Genomic DNA, 14021 nt, shown 5'->3' with positions numbered 1-14021 from the left:
ACAAGAGATTGGCAACTCTAGTAGAGTCTATATAACGGCCAATGAAATCACTTGGCCACCGGAAGTGCTTGGGATTATGATGTGACCTGGGATGAAGGAGGATCGAGAGGAGAAAAATCCGCCATTGTTGTTAAAAGAGACGATACGCTTACAGATTTGTTTTCTCGTTTATGTCGATTGCTTTCACAGCTAAAGCATGTAAATATATTCAAAAGATACATTTAACTAGTTCTACCAATTTGTTTATACTATAATGTACTGAGATGATGATAATAATCAAATGCAGACCAATTTAAATTCGGTCCATTCAGCTTCCCCTCTTTATTGTTGTAGAACCGGTGTGGCCCACCATTTTTTTCCATAAAACTTTAAAATTTACGATTTTATATACAATTTTAAAGTGTTATTCTACTCCCGATTGTTATCCCGTTAAAATGATACTATTTTCGTATATTTTGATCAAATAGTGTTTTCATAAAATACCATCAAAGGTGATTTATTTTTTTCACATTGATACCCAAATCCAGCTATGAGAGAATTACCTTTTTTTCATAAAACTTAGAAATTATCGAATAAATATGCAATTTAATGAGCCTGTATAAATTCCAAATGTTATCTTGTTAAAATAAGATCAGCGGGGCATATATGTGTATACCATGGACATGTACACATTCCCAATATATTCTTCTTTTCTTTATAAATTTTGCATATTATTCTCTATTCATTATTTATTTTAGCACCCCATCATTCTCCAATCTTGATATTTTGATAAAATGTTTCCTCTTGTCTTTAATTTTCTGATTTCTATTTATGCAGTTATTCCAATACTCCTATTGTATGAATGTAGGACAGTGTCAGAAAGTCACAATTCATTTTTTCTGATTATTTCTTTGAACAAAAAAAACGCTTATTTCTATTCTTGAACAATTGTATATAATAAACCAACTTTGTAAACAAAAATTATCAAAAACAATTAAAAAATGATCAAATAATTGTTGAAAAAACCAAATGTCAAACTGGTTTGGCACTTAAATGGCTTCATGGTGCCAAGAAATCTTTCTTTTGCATGATTAAAATTAAATAAATCTTCATTTTTCAAATATAGTGACACATTTATTAAACTTTAATATGAATATATGTATTAAAAAGTAAATATTTAAAGATATTTCTCTTATATAAACAAACAATTGTCAACAGATTATTTGTGACTTTTTTGTCCTACCAAATTTGTGACTTTATGTCCTGTGACTTTCTGTCCGTTTACCTTTTGTAAACACCTTCCCATTGGCAGATCCAGCCCCTTTTTTTGGACGATCAATGAATTTGAATGGGGACATGTGGTTGGAACCCCCCTTTATCCTGGGTTGATCCGCCCCTGCTTCCAGACCCTCATGAGATAGAAGCAGAGACTAAGTAAAGTTGATGTCAGCAACTTACATTGTATGTTCACTGTACGATGTTTAACAATTGACAAATATATCAAATATTTGTTCCTAATAGCAAGCTTGAAAGGTCCATACATGACAAAATGAAATTTAAAATAGATTTAGCATAATAAAAACCTGCAGAATGTTGTATGACATACATGTAGGAAGTAAAGTTTAAAAGTAAGACAAATAGATGTTGTATAATAGGCTCTACAAATTCAAATTTCTTTTCAACTCTAAAATATTATTTTTTTTAATTTAGAATGCCAAAAGAGGAAAAGATGTAGTAAGTTAACAAAAGGAGTTAAAAAGAAAAGTAATCCTCGACCATGGACAGCTGTTGATACCATTATGGAGGAGATATCTGTTGAAGTTTCAATCCACACTGAAGATGAAAAGGATCATCCAATTATGACACATCTCTGGTCCAGTTTGTACGTTCTGAGGAAATTTCTATTACATCAGAAGAAGTCAAAGGAGAACTCTTGTTAGATGAACATTCAGACCACACTTATGCAGCAATAGAACAGCCATTTGAGAATGTAAAAATATGTACGCTTGAATTTGATTGCCATGCTGATTTTTTTCTTGCACCACTGGAAGGCACAGAGCAATTGATTACACAATACATTTGTAATTGAGATATATTGTAGTGAATGAGACACACAATGAACATGAAGAACCTTGCCTTTCTCCCATTCTCCCTTTCAGACTTTATGCAATTTATTACAAGTTAGCATCAATGATACATGTACATATATCCTTAGTTGTACAGATACCGAAATTTGCATACAGTTGAACTGTACCAGATCAGTTGCAGGGAAATTAGCACGAAGCTCTCAGTTATCATTGACAGTAACATTATAAGTGAATGTTTGATAATAAAAATATTATTTATACCTGGAATGAGTTTTGTTCTCTTATATCTTGGTTTAATTATTGAAAAAGGATGGAATGATGTGTAGTGATAGTCTAGATACATTGTATACATAAATACTTGTTCTGATTCTCAGTCTGACTGGTCCTTTTCATTTCAGAATAATGGGATGTATGACAGTGTTTTATTACAGAATGATGTAATTTGGTTTATCCAAAAGCCACACCAAATTAATTGGTTTATATGATTTATAGATGCTTACTGTGGGGGGGGGAAAACATAACAAACAAAAAACAAACAAAAACATAAAATTGTACGGCTTGTGATAATGGTGAAATATATTATCATGCCTTTATTATCTTTGTGTCTTTCCAAAGTAAGAAGCCTGTAATTCACTTGTGGTTTGTTGCTGTATATCATATTTGGATTTTTTTGTACATAAATCGGGCGGTTAGTTTTCTTGTTTGAATTGTTAAACCTTTTTCATACATGTAAATAGACCTTGTATAGTTCGCAGTGCAGTAAAAAAAAAACTATGAATTTTACTCATTGCTAAGAGCCTTATGGTTACCTACAGTTGTTAATGTCTGTATCATTTGGTTTCTTGTGGATAGTTCAATATTATATTGCATATACTGTACAGAAAAGAAATGTCATACACTCGCACATCAATATATTAAAAATATGCCATGAAATATTTTCCACTGGACGTTAGGCAACCATCAATTAAATCAGCCTGATCAACAACAAAGGTAGGCGCATTTTCGTGCAGTTTGTATAAAGTAAAACAAAAAGGTTTTGACTTACAAATCAAGTCAAATAGTTGTAAAACTATTTACACATGTGCATGTCCGTTTCAAAACTAAAAGGAGATTTTAACTAGTCCAAAAGTTAAAAAGAAAGAAAGAAGGGAAACGTGTACATTTCGAAACATTTAGATATCAATGTGGCATTAATACTGCATGGTGTATGCTTTGAAGTCAACTTACCAAGCTGACAGAAGTATAACATAGTAAAATGTTTCTTCTTACAAAAATTGTTACATGAAAAGGCAGCAATACCTGCTGCTCTGAGTCTTTCTCATATATATTTATCAGTTCCTTACACTTAAAATATGGTTTAATCTCTTTCTATTCGAGGTCAAAAGTGAGACTTATATTGCAATTTTCTATTAAATGATCATTAAATGTAAGTCCTAAATACACAATCCGTGAAAAGGAGAAACCATAAATAAACCGACAATCATAAAAAAAAAAAACTCAATGCAAGCTCATAATGTAAATTTTGAAAAAAAAAAAACACACTTAGAAAACAATTTACCGACAATCATAGAAAAAAACTTAATACAAGCCCAATTAATAATGAACACAATAAGTATTCAATTGTTAATGATTCTATACAAATTATGAATATAAGACGAAGTCGATCATGATTAACGATAAACAAACAAATTAATTATTTTTTTCTACACATTAATTAATTTTATATATTTTGTAAATAGTATTTTCGGAAATAGTGTGCACCTGTGGTGTAACAACTTCTTGTGTACCAGGTGTCAAATAAAACTCTTCAGTTTTAACAGGTTGTGATTTACCTGACCATCGAATAATTCAAGCCTAATATACATGTTACACTGTGAAATTATGTCTCCGAGACAGGTGTATATTTAATAGAAACCCATTGTGAAAGTATCAAATAAAATGAACTCTGATACAATTTATTAAGTGTTAATTATTTAATATTGTTTTTTTTTAATTCAATATCAAATTATGTCTCTTTTTCAATAATACAAATAATACAAATAAAAATTAAAAGGACATTGAAATAAATAATTATGAATGTATGAACTCAAATTATTTAATTAATTATGTTAAATTTAACACTGAAACAGTTAATTTATGCTTAAACATTCACCATTACCTCGAGTACTTTTAATACTTTGATAATAACTCTATTACCCAAAGAGATCTCGCGAGGTTTAAATGTGGCCGTGTGATATCACGGGATTTCGCCGAGTTGCCAATCTCTTGTATTATATGTCTCTGGTGCCATGTTTGTTTTCGATCTTTGATCACGTAGATGTTATGACTTAATTAGTATCTCCTTAATCTAGCTATGCCCTTGGCTATCATTATAGTGACTATAACATGTCACATTTAATTACAATGTAAACAGTGAAATTAAATTGAATTATGTGCATGTACAAAAAAAGTGTCGAACATCGTCCACGTTTGAAATATATTTGGTCGCCATTTTTTTTTTTATAAAATAAAGAGCATGTAACAGCTTTATTAAAAGGAACCAATATTTGATTCTATGCTACTTTAAGGTAAGACAATGACTGAAAGCATCCAACGGTTATTTGATTTTCAATGTAACAATCTTACTAAATATATTTTTACCATGTCGTCCCACGCTGTCAATGAGGTCGCCATCTTGAAAAATAATACAAGATTTTCTGAAAATGACTGATTTTCAAATCAGTTTGGAAGGGACATAATAATAAATTAAATTATTGCATATACGATATTTCAAATATTTATGAATATAGTTATAAGTACATATTCCCACAATTATTCCATCTGTTTTGTTTAAATCGCAATTTTAGGTTTAACACGACATAAAATCCAATATTTATCGGAGTTGGATGATTAACAGTGTGAACTTATCGAGGCAACAAGACAAATTTTCAAAAGCATTTGGAAGGGAGAAGACCAAAATTTAAACCTTTTCAAAAGGCAAAAATATATTTCTAAATATACGAGGAATTATATATTCCCACACTTTTTGTATCATGAACTTAAAGTACTTTTATCGATTCTTGAAAGCCCCTGTGCATTTCTATACATTTTACTTGGGCTTAATACTGGTGATGTGTGACGTCGTCAAAGTCACGTGATGACTGCTATAGTTGGATATGTCTCTTTTTCAATGTAAGTTCATCTGGTCAGTAAAACGCATCGGTAGTCTGAGAATAGCTGACTCGTCTCGAGCACATAGTCACGTGTTCGATGACCGATAGGTTCAAAGCAAATGTTTAGGCTTTTTGTCAACTTAGCACACGGCATTAAGGAGAAAGAGCAAAAACGTTGGCTCAGAGAGATTCAGAATATCATGTCCGGGTTTACGTTTAATATATGCTTAAAGTTTCAAACTTTAAAACTATAATGTAAACGTTTATATATATAGGTCACCACGGTGTTCCACAATAGAAATTTTTAAAATGTACTATTATCTAGAAATACAGATGGCATGTATGTAGACTTAATAAATACATGTAACAGATATGAACCGAAGGCGCCAACAATGTATTGTATGATGTGAAATGGTTGTAATTTCAGGAAATAACTTACAAAATCCATGTACATCAAAATTGATTTTATTAACTGATGGTTTCTGCAGTGCTCTGTCATGTTAACGATCGAAATTATAAATTGCATTAAAAAGAAAATGTGATACATGTCGGTGATGGATGCCAAACGTTTTGAAAAAAAAATTATAAAAGTGTCGAAGAGATGATCAAACCAGAGACATATGTCTCTGATCAAACTAAGGTTGAGATTTGTGATCAAGTAAAACCGGTTTATCATTACAAATGTTTAATGTCTGCTGGTACCAAATCATGTTGCGACGAAATTTGGTTGTCCGTTGTTGTTCATCTTTGTTTTGCGTCATATGTGTGGTCTGTTATGCCGTCCACAGATATTTTTGTGCTAACTGTTTTATGTATTTATAGTATAGTGACTGTTACTAAGACCCAACGGAAACGCAGTGATAGAGGTTTGCAACAACAAATCAAATCCCGAAAGGTTGTACAATGATTTCATTGACTATAATTAGAAAAAGAAGGACGTAAGGATTTATATTAATTCCAGGGAGACTTCAATTTGCAAAATTTTATCAACCATCTTATAGCCGACTTTTCTAAATGTGAGAGTGGGTATCAAGATAGATTAGATTGTTTTTGTTTTACAATAAAGTCTTGTTTTTATACAAACAAACATCTTTACTAGCATGAAGAATAAGCTTAGAGCCATTTTCCTAATAAGAAGAATTTCCATTTAAAACTATGGCTTCAATTATTTTACTATTAGTTATTTTGGATTGTCAATGCATTGGCTTAAGACGATTTATTCCTTACGAGGGATGTTTGTTTTTCAGACTTAAACATATTAATTATTAAATCCTGAGATGAAGGAGTTATAATGATAAGTTTGCTCTTTTGTGTACCCACATTTGGTTTAGAAGCGCTTTGTTTGGATTTATAAGAATGATGTATTTTTCTGAAACAAACAGCTGGCATGTCAGTTAACTGCTAGTAGTCTGTTGTTATTTATGTATTATTGTCATTTTGTTTATTTTCTTTGGTTACATCATCTGACATCAGACTCGGACTTCTCTTGAACTGAATTTTAATGTGCGTATTGTTATGCGTTTACTTTTCTACATTGGCTAGAGGTATAGAGGGGAGGGGGTGAAATCTCATAAACATGTTTAACCACGGCGCATTTTTGAGCCTGTCCCAAGTAAAGAGCCTCTGGCCTTTGTTAGTTTTGTATTATTTTTATTTTAGTTTCTTGTGTACAATTTGGAGTTTAGTATGGCGTTCATTATCACTGAACTAGTATATATTTGTTAAGGGGCCAGCTGAAGGACGACTCCGGGTGCGGGAATTTCTCGCTACATTGAAGACCTGTTGGTGACCTTCTGCTGTTGTCTTTTCTATGGTCGGATTGTTGTGTCTTTGACACATTCTCCATTTCCATTTTCAATTTTAGTTCATACAATTTTTTATATATTAACTAGATTCAGCTATGTCGTTAAACTTTCCGTGTTTACATGTCTGTCTTTACTCAGATTATTTGTGTTGAAAACATGCATACTTGTCAAAACTTTATGAACAACTGTAAAATATAAAAATGTTACACAGTTAGAAGATTTTTTATTTGAAAATTATAAGATAAATTGACATTATAGAATATTGTCACAAAATGTTGGAAACAAATTACGCACTTATAAATTGTTTAAAGATGTTTTTGAAACAGAGATGTATTTGAGGAAGAACATTTCAATACGATACAGAAGTGCATTTGCTAAATTTAGGTGTGGCGTTGCCCCCTTGCGAATAGAAACTGGTCGCTATGAAAATAAAACTGTAAATGAAAGAGTTTGTTTTGTGTGCAATGATAAAATTGAAGATGAGAAACATGTTATTTTAGATTGTCCTTTATATGCAGATTTACGTGAAAGTTTATTTTACGAAGTTAAAAGAAGTAATGGTGATTTTAATATTTTATCTGATGATGATAAGTTTATATATCTTTTTAAAAATACTGATTGTTTTGATGTGGTTGCCAAGACCTGCTTTAACATTTTAAGTAGAAGAAATAGTTTTTTATATGCTTGATTGATGGTTATGTGTTTATAAATTTGAAATATTTTATAGACATGGTAATTGTAGTTGTATGGTTTTACATAACAAAAATGTTTTTTTTTTTTTTATAGACATGATAAATATATAGTTATAATTTATATTGATTTCTATAGTCTCTCATAATTCTTTATAGAATGGCACTTGTATTTTAATTTACCAAATTATTGTTTTATTCAATGTATATATTATGATGATTGTATTATATGTATTACAAGTGGTGAGACTCTAATAAAATATTGAATCTGAATCTGTGACTGTTACATTAAAATTCAATTCGTGTTAAGCTAATTGTACGTTAGAATTTTATTTGCAGTTTATAACGTCGGTTGTTTTCTAGACCTATGTTAATTCAATTCTTACAATATTTAATTGATATTGGTTTATTCTTACTTATTTTTTGTGAGTGACGTCATAGTCTTAGCAAAACGTAATCAAAATAGTTTGGAAATTAAGGTATGGATAAAAAGAAATCAATTTTTACATCAATGAAACAACCCTAAATACAAACCAGTAAAAAAAACCCATCTTAATGCACGTTTTCGAAACAATTGTCCAAAATGGGCTTACTTTGGCGAATATCTTGTAGTCATATGAAAAGAAGTGGTATTTTTAGCATTTATACTTTGGAAATAGACCCATTTACGAACCAAATTGAGACCTTTTTGGTGTTTTATGATAAAGTTGATATTTAAGGCCATGTTGTGCCATTAGTGAACCTTGTCCTTTGTATTAACCCTTTCTATGCCAATATTCATGCATATTTAATATTATACATGTAGATTTTTGTCTGTCGTTTAAGAACTTTGAGTTTGCTTTCAGTAACTATGAACATTTCTATGACAATATAAAATGAAGCAAACTTGGAAAATCTATTCGAATCCATCAACATAACGAACTACTGCATGTTTGAAATATGTTATATATGTGACACATTTGTGACTTTAAAAATGCACGTCACACTTTGAATTATGTTAAAAGGTGTACATGTATATACTATGATCTTCGTTGGGACAACGCATTTGTCTGTATTAACCTTCATCTGATACATTTGAGACCGACAGTTTGCAAAGCTTGTAGATATAAGAAGATGTGGTATGAGTGCCTATGAGACAACTCTTCATCCTAGTCACAATGTATAAAAGTAAGCCATGATAGGTCAAGGTACATGTACGGTCTTAAATACGGAGCCTTTGCTCACACCGAACAGCAAGCCTTAAAGGGTCCAAAAAGGTATCTAGTGTAAAACCATTCAAACAGGAAAACATAGAAAACTTTTGAGCGCAGCGCATATACAATTTAAACGAGTTAACAGCTTTTGCACCAGAGATTCACAACCTTAATTTCATAACAATTGCACAGTTGTATACATTAGACTAGGTTATGGCGCCATATTCTTTACGCCAATGAAGATATTATAAAGTTCCATTAGATAAATCATTTCATACAAAAAATGTAGATTAAAAATCATCAACGTAATATCTATCTTCAACATGATACAATAAAAATAATTTAAATTAACGTTAGTAAATTGTTTTAGATATTAACAGAAAACAGCAGGTACGTGTACCAAAAAACTAAGACATAAGGAAATGTCAAATATCAAATCTAACTACACAATTAAGCCCTGTTAGCACAGCAATATCTTATCAATTGACAGACCACCTACGGGTCCATAGAAAATTATTGTTTTTCCCTGTATATGCGCTTTTCAAGTTTGATTATAAATGAAGACTAAAATTTATAAATGATATAACAAGAAAATATTGAAAGAAGTATCAGGGAACATGAACCTAAACTTAAATGTAAAAAAAAAATAACCGACAGAAATTTATTTTTTTCGGTTAAAGGCTCGTGTTTCTTAATCATAAAATGTTTCTATATTTGACTTTTTCAGGTTAGCATTTAGTCAAGACTTAGTGTTCTCATTCAACTTAGCTGTTCAAATAAAAACATGTGAAAAAAAATTAATTATTAATTATTTATTTTTTCAATTCTCCACCTAGAAAAGGCTGTAAACTACGTATTAGATAGGTTTTATTATTCTACCAAACTTTCGTTAGTTTTGATTCAATTTTCCAATATATGCTTTCAAGCATAACTGATAAAATTATATTTTTCGAAATATGAATTTGACGCATCAGTTTTGCTGGGGTATTTTGTAAAGTTTCAGCAACACCCATATCTAAGAACCCAAAACCAACGCAAAATTTGCTAGTCAAGATTTTTGATATTATGATTGATATGATTTATTTCTGTTTGAAATACAGCACCAATAAGAGTCTATAATACTTCAATCAAATTTCAACAAAAGGAAATAACAGTGTGGTTCCTGTGAATCATGTTTTTACTCGTGTTTTATGAGATTGTAGCGTCACGTTTATCTTCTAATAGTATAATATTTATTATAATCAGAGTAATGCATTATATATACAAGCACAGCGGTTTTATGAATATATAGAGGTTGTTGTCCTAATCAGACCTTGATTAGTCTAATATACAAGTTCTATTTAGAGCGTAGAGATGTATCAGGGGATTAGTTGTAATCAAAATGTTTAATATTTTTCATTGTAATGAAACACAATTCATATAGAAGCTGACGTAATAATGAAAAAAAAGGGTGTTGGTAAAAATATTATCGACAATTAACGAGCAGAATATGACAAGGGAATCTTTTTACCAAAAAGAATCTTACGACAAAAAAAAAAAAAAACATGATCGTAGGTCATACTAAAATGTTCATGACTAGCGAATATTTTTTCTCCTACGATTTGATTGTTGTGATATGGGTCGCAGATATCGATATATTTTCCAAAAGACAGGTTATCTTTATCTTAGATCAAAGTGGCGGATCCAGAAAGTTTTAAAAAGGGGCACTCTAGTTTTGCTTCTGTGATTCCCTATATAACCAACCATTTTTCTCCAACAAAAGAGGGAGACCCCAATGTTCCCCCTGGATCCGCCTATGAATCAGTTCTTTTTGTGTTGTGTATCATTGTAAGTTGACTTTTATTCTGCATGTCAATCTGATGTTTGAAGGTCTCTCTATCGTTTTTTACTTTTAACTTATATAATGCTGTTACAATACTGTCAGTTGTTATCGCTGGTTGTTGTAGGTCATGTTTTTTTTCATCTATTGTTATTTCATTTTTGGACCTTTTATAGCAACTATAAGGAATGGGTTCTGCTCATTGTTAAAGACAGCCCGGTGACATAATACCACGTCATTGGACTTTAGAAGATAGTTGTCTTATTGGATATACTACCACATCTCCATCCTTTTAAAAATATGGAAAAATATAAATCCACTGAAGTATAAAATTGAGAAAGGAAATGGTGAATATGTCAAAGCGACAACCACCATATATGAATCAAATGTAACATTCAAGAACTAAAATACAACATAATCAGAAACAGTGGGAGTCAATGAAAAAAAAACCACGACAATGACATTTCAATCCCACATTTTCATAGTAAGGTGTTCAATTTAATTCTAAACACTTTTTGTTTCTAATTCGGCGATGAAACACTGACGTACGCAAATAATGACACACCAGCAAAAGAGATGGAAGACGTGACTCCACAAAACAACGGGGCTGATGACAGGTGTTCTAAAGGGTACACATTGGTCAATTATTTCCCATTCTACCGGGTAAATTTTGCTTGGACGTTTTATTTAACAATTTTGTGGAGGCATTTTGGATTTAATGTTCATACACTTTTCTTATTTTGTATTTTTGAATTATTTTGAGCTTTTCTGTAAAATAGATAGAAAAGACAAGGGTCACAAGTCAATAAGACAGCAATCAAACAATAAAAAATAATTTAAAGAGACTTAATGGGTAATAGATTTCCACAATATTCAGGTATAGATGCATTATTTCAAGCTTTAAGTTATCTATTATAGTAAGGTACAATGTATTTACAAAAACAAAAGCAATCAAAGATCAGAAATCAGAAATCAGCAGAAATCAACAGAACATTCTCCTAATAGCAAAACAACATACATATCAAGATAATGTTGAAAAAAAGCACCAACGTGGTTCGTGACTTGGGACAATTTATAGCTGAAACTTCGTTGTGTTTGCTGATTAATTTCTTGCATACGTTTTTCACTATCACTGAGTCGGTATCACTGCCGATTGACAGAGTTCCCAATAGTACTATAGATGTCAAGTGGTCAATGATTTGGTATTGACATAATAAAATGGTTAAGTTGGTCTGTAAATGTCCATCCATTCATAAATCATATTTATTATTCTTTAAATAAAGTTGCAACCCCCTCACATAAGATTAAATATACAGTTTAATGTCTGATTTGTTTAGGCCACATTATTTTTCACGCTTTCAAAAATCGTTTTTAAGAATCACGCGATACGCAGGAGAAAAGTAGAAACGTGGTGTTTTGTTTTTGTTTGTTTAATTTTTTGAAATTTGTGATGTCAAGAAAACCCTATTATCGTATACACAGAACGAGAAAATGACGCAATCAATAAAGTACAAAAAGTTATTTTCAAAAGATAATCAGTTTTATAATGGAAATGACATTCAGAAAATCTCAGGTGAAATAGGAATATAGAAAATTACAGTCAACATGGATGCTAATTCTTGGTTATTAGCATGTACAAATGAAATTCACCAATGAAAAAGTCTGACAAATAATGACTAGTTTAGGTGTACTTTTCCGTCAGGAATGGCGCTCCTACGTTGTATGAAGCATTCGAATATTTTTAATTATAAGGAGTTGTCGATTTGGACATAAAAGGTATCGTCTATGTCTGAAGGACTTGTCACGTTATCAAAATATCAACACAGGGTTCAGGAATTGATCGTGGGATTTTTAATTTAAGTAATGTTGTTGGTGAATGAATAAGACCTTCATCAGAAGGAATACGACCTTCATCGGGATTCGCTAAATTGAAGACGACATCTTAAGTGCGCTCAGAGTAAACAACACAATTAATGTGATATAAGAAAACTTTTTCCATAGTCACCACTAGTATTTTTATTTATTTCTATTTTGTTTTATGTAACTATATAAATTGAGTGGTTGCAAGCGTATGCATTGAATTGTTAACATTGGTAAATTACTTATGGAATTAAATGGGCTCCGTCTTTGAATATTTCAAGGTATGGCGCCATTGTTATCATTCCATTAGTTTTACTGCAGTTCGACTATTTAAAACTATTTATTTCAATAGCCATTATGCCTTTGGAAAGAAAAAAATGAAAGGTTACAATAATATGTTTACAAAGTACTATTATTTTTATTTCAATCTCTCCTTACTGTTCAATACCAATATCAAAGACACTAATGAACGAGTTTTAAAGAGTTCAATATATATATACTGATATACCAAGAACACATAAAGTTGTTTCATGCATATAGAAATATAGTAAACCCTGAATTTTAAGCATTGGAAAGTGAAACACATGGTAACGGGATATCGGATTGGCTGTGGAGTATGTATACATACGAAGCTATGTCAGTTTGCAGTAGGGACGACCAATCCAATACTACATAGGTAGAGAATCAAACGTTCACCCTTTTCCAAGATACCTCTATTGTCAGTAATAATTCCTGCTTTTTACAACATGCGACTCAATTTTAAGAGCAACACATTGTATTAATTGATAATATGTTACAGCTCTGAAGTATTTGCTACTGAACATTAATTCAACATAAACAATAAGATAATCAAACAATATCTTTAAAATATACCATAATGTGTTGATATTGCTTTCATCTTTTTCGTATTTTTGAAATACATGTAAACATGTGATATTTCAATGTATGAAAAGAGACAAAGTCGTTTATACATCATATCCAATTCGATTTCTTCCTCCAATTTGTTTTTTTTTTCAAACCAAAGGGCTATTTGCAACAGAAGATGCATATATATAGAAATATAAAACCTCCCTAAGTGAACGAGTAGCTTTCAAAGTAGAGTAGTTTAAAACAATCTCATAGAGATGAACGATTGAAATGTTGACACGAATACATTGTAACGCACTCAGCTGTGATTGACAGTTTGAAAGATCGTCAGTCTACGGACCAGTATTACCTAAATTAATCTTTCCGGTTTCTGCTCTAAAGACATTGCCACTGTCAATCAACGTTGTATATTGGACAATTTCAGTTCATTGACACCACAGAACATGCATGTGACAACAATGGGTTGTCATGAGTATGCCAATAACTTGATATGAATAGGAAATAAATGAATGGAATATATATTTAAAACTGCAATACTAAGAATAAATCTTTAAATGATGGTTCACTCAC

The 14021-nt window shown here is 31.1% G+C and overlaps 1 protein-coding gene and 1 long non-coding RNA gene across 5 annotated transcripts in view; one reads left to right on the top strand and one right to left on the bottom strand.

The window, feature by feature from the left end:
- LOC143057887 (5-hydroxytryptamine receptor 6-like) overlaps window positions 1-14021 on the bottom strand; it is a 49656-nt gene that overhangs the window by 15145 nt on the left and 20490 nt on the right. The gene's annotated exons all lie outside the window — the stretch shown is intronic.
- On the top strand, window positions 5-2333 carry LOC143056460 (uncharacterized). Its single transcript, XR_012972358.1, has 2 exons — window positions 5-198; window positions 1690-2333. It is a non-coding gene; the product is annotated as an uncharacterized LOC143056460 (long non-coding RNA).

The sequence above is a fragment of the Mytilus galloprovincialis genome, chromosome 13 (genome assembly GCF_965363235.1).
Source record: "Mytilus galloprovincialis chromosome 13, xbMytGall1.hap1.1, whole genome shotgun sequence".
Taxonomy (NCBI): Eukaryota; Metazoa; Mollusca; class Bivalvia; order Mytilida; family Mytilidae; genus Mytilus; species Mytilus galloprovincialis.
Note: the sequence above shows the minus strand (reverse complement) of the source record. Positions and strands in the feature narration are given on the sequence as shown.